This window comes from Hippocampus comes, unplaced genomic scaffold (assembly GCF_001891065.2).
Source record: "Hippocampus comes isolate QL1 unplaced genomic scaffold, H_comes_QL1_v1.1 scaffold127, whole genome shotgun sequence".
In the NCBI taxonomy this organism is placed as follows: Eukaryota; Metazoa; Chordata; class Actinopteri; order Syngnathiformes; family Syngnathidae; genus Hippocampus; species Hippocampus comes.
In genome coordinates, this window is record NW_017805500.1 from 54,034 (window position 1) to 57,498 (window position 3,465).

The 3,465-nt window shown below is 46.1% G+C and overlaps 1 protein-coding gene across 2 annotated transcripts in view; it reads right to left on the reverse strand.

Moving 5' to 3' along the window:
* The window catches only part of wnt5b (wingless-type MMTV integration site family, member 5b), a 42,660-nt gene that overhangs the window by 31,925 nt on the left and 7,270 nt on the right, over positions 1–3,465 (reverse strand). The window lies entirely within an intron of this gene.

Here is a 3,465-nt window from a genome sequence, read left to right on the forward strand (position 1 = left end):
CATCCGAGCGACTGATGTCCAGCCACTTCATTGGGTACACCATATAAAAAATAAAAAAAAAAACAATGCATTTGCGAATTAAATGCGGTCAGGTGTGCCTAATGTTGTGGCCGGACATGTTAGCACAAAACACACAAGGATGCAGTGCTTTGATTTTTTTTTTTTTTGGGGGGGGGAGGCTTAAAAATCCCCTCAGAATGAGAAACTTTCCGTCTTTTGTGTGAGTGCAGACACACATCTGTCAAAATCACCCTCCTCCTCCTCCTCCTCCTCCGCCTCTCTTGCTGAGCTCGTCTATTCTGTCTATCCAGCCTTCCCTTTTTCACCCCCCCCCCGCTTCTGCCTCCCTCTATTCCTCTCCCTGCCTTGCACTTTACTTGCGCGTCTCCTCCACATTTGTGCGTCTTTGCATCTACATTCTGCCTCCTCAACACGCTCTCGCTGTCCTTTGCCTTCAACCGGGATGAGCATTTACATACAAATGGGGCGCCGACGGAAAGAGGGAACGAATGCGGCACGCTCGCCCGTGTTTACACCGGCGTGCGTGCATCTCAACATGCTGTTTACATGCAAATGTAAACAAACGCACAAAAAAAAATACAAAAAAATATGCGCAAGAGCAAAAGATGCAGTCACTTCCGTCGTGGTTGGGCATTGTCATTTTACAAACGTACACACCCCACCTTTGGCAGCGTCACCGCAACGGGGGTCGTATGTCAAAGTGACGCCGCAGTTTTTTTTCTCGCGCCAGATGCAAAAGATTTGAAATGTTGCGAACACGACACGCGTTCAATTTCCACCACGGCGTGAACGGGAAGCTTCATTAGACACACCGTCATCAACTGCGAATTATGAACAGTTGCAAATAGCGGTCAAGTTAGCACAAAACCTTCAGGCTTCTGCAAAGAAAGCAAATAGTAAGTGAGGGAAAGCCGACAAGAACATCCGAACTTTATTTCAGGCGAGGGTTTTATGCTTACTGATATTTGGAACTGTTCATAATTCGCTCTACCTTGTTGAAGGCCTCAGTTCCGGTCAAAGAACTCATAATAACAATCAGTTGTGAGCACAAAACCTCCAGGCTTCAGCTCAAAGGAAAAAAAAGAAGATCAGGAAAAGCCGACAGGAACAGCTAAACTTTATTTGGGGTTCTGGTTTTGTGCTGCTATTCTTAGCTGTTCATAATTCGCTTCATGCCGTCTATAGGCCTAAATCCAGCCAAAAATGCTTGAAACCCCTGCCAAAAATGTCCAGAAAAGCCGACTAGAACACCTTTATTTAGGGCTCTTCATATTAATTGGTGGCAAATTTGAGCCGACTCCCATGTAACGGGAGTTTGAATTTGTGATTTGTTCCACAACAAACTCTGAACATAGCCACAACCTCAGTTGTGAGAGGGTGTGCACACTTGTGCAACTTCCCCTTTCAAAATGTTTTTTTTTTTTTTTTTTTTTTTGTGCACAGAGGGACGCTTGGTTCACGCTGGCTTTCTCCAAACATCATTTATTCATGCGCGCGATTGTGCGTTGAGCCATTTGTATGTCTGCATGTACCCTCTCATGGACATACTTTGCTTACATTCCCAGCAAGGTGAGGTGATCGACCCTCGCTTTTTCTTTTTCTTTTTTTTAATCTTAAGAGCCGTAAGCAAACGCCTTCGCAATCTTTAAAATCATCCACTCTCTCCACCAAATGCACTTTTCCCCCAATATTGTGTGTGTGTGTGTGTGGACGGCATGTGCGAAGGTTTTTAAAAATGTATATATTCTATAAGAGGGAGAAGGAAACAGAGCATGGTGAAGAGAAAAATACAGCCCCCCCCACCTCCCAGTTTGTGTGTGTGTGCGTGTGCATGTGTGTGTGGTGTGGTGTGTCAGTAGAGCTGACATCTGATCTTGCTGAGCATGGTGAACACTGGTGTGTGTGTGTGTGTGTGTGTGTGTGTGTGTGTGTGTGCGTGTGTGTGTGTGTGTGTGTGTGTGTTTTGTGGCCTGTATCTGTCCTCCTTTCTGTGTGGGTGGTAAGAAGAGAGAGCGTGATGTATGTGTGTGTGAGTGCACTTACTTTGAGTGTATGCATGTGTCGAGTTGACATGGTGAGGGGAGAAAGACCAAAAAAAAAAACAAAGAGGAAGAAGAAAGGAATGTGACGGTTAATAAGTGTTATTTTAATTCCTGTTCTAAAAAAATATATATTTCAAAATGACCGAGAATGTTTGTTCGGTCCACGCAAATATACTAGGACAAGAACACACACACACAGTCATTTGTCACCCCGGGTACTTCGCGGCCTGTTTTATGTTTGGCGTCCTCGGTACATGGTTCCATCGACTCACTGAGGGAGCTCTGTCATAAATATTTGAGCGGGTAACGAGCAAACGCGACAAAAGACGTTTTTATTTCCAATATAGGAGAAAGCTTGCCGACTTTGCCTGTGGTTTGCAGGCATGTGACTCAAGATGGGGGCCGAGGGAGGGGGTGGGGGGGCAAAGGAGGAAAGTGGAGCGATATCTGCACATGGACGCGACGACGCGCACGCAGACGGTCGCATTGATTTTGTGCACTCACACCGTCCTGTCACCACGTACAGTCTGCGTGACCCCCCCTCCCTCCCTCTCATTCCTTATACATGTGTAAATGCCACTCTTGACACTTGTCTCCCCCCACCCCGAGCCCCTCCTCTCCTCATTAGAAACACCCTTCGCCTCCCTTGATAATCCTCCATTTTATGCCCCCCCCCCCACACACACACAACTCATCCTCCTCCGTCCATCTCTGCTGCACAATCATCACCACCATATAGTTATTTCAAAAAAATAATAATACCCCCCCCCACAGACCCCCCACACCCAAAACATGCATTTTAACATTCTAAGGTATAAAAATTTCCGATCCCCTCGCGTGAACCGTTCAAGGTTGCGAGCCCGCGGGCTCCGCAATGCGCTCCAGATGCGCACATTGCTTCGAGAAGATAAACATCTGGAGCCGTCCAAGACGGCAAAACCATTCAAAGCCACACTCACGCTTCGGGTGTGGACTGAATGCAGTTTTGTTATCATAATGAACAAAAAAAATACACGCTTGACTACAAAGCAAAAAAAAAAACAAAAGCCTACGAGAACACCTGAAATTTATTTGAGGTTTTTATGTTCATTGTTATTTTGAACTGTTCATAATTCGCTCCTCCTTGACTGGGGCCTTAATTCCAGCTACAGCAAAAAAAAAAAAAAAAAAAGTTTGCAAAAAACCTTCTGGCTTCTGCATTTTTCAAGCTACTTATGTCGTACATTCTATTTTTTTTTGGGGGGGGGTCACTGAGCGGAGATGCGGTCTCCCCCTTTGGATCTCCTCCTTGGCTCTGTCTCTCGCCAAAAATTCCCAGCATTCCTCTTGCATTCCCACCTCCTCCTCTGGTGTCCACCTTTTGGAGGTCATGACTGTTCCCAGGGTGTCCCCCCCCCACCCC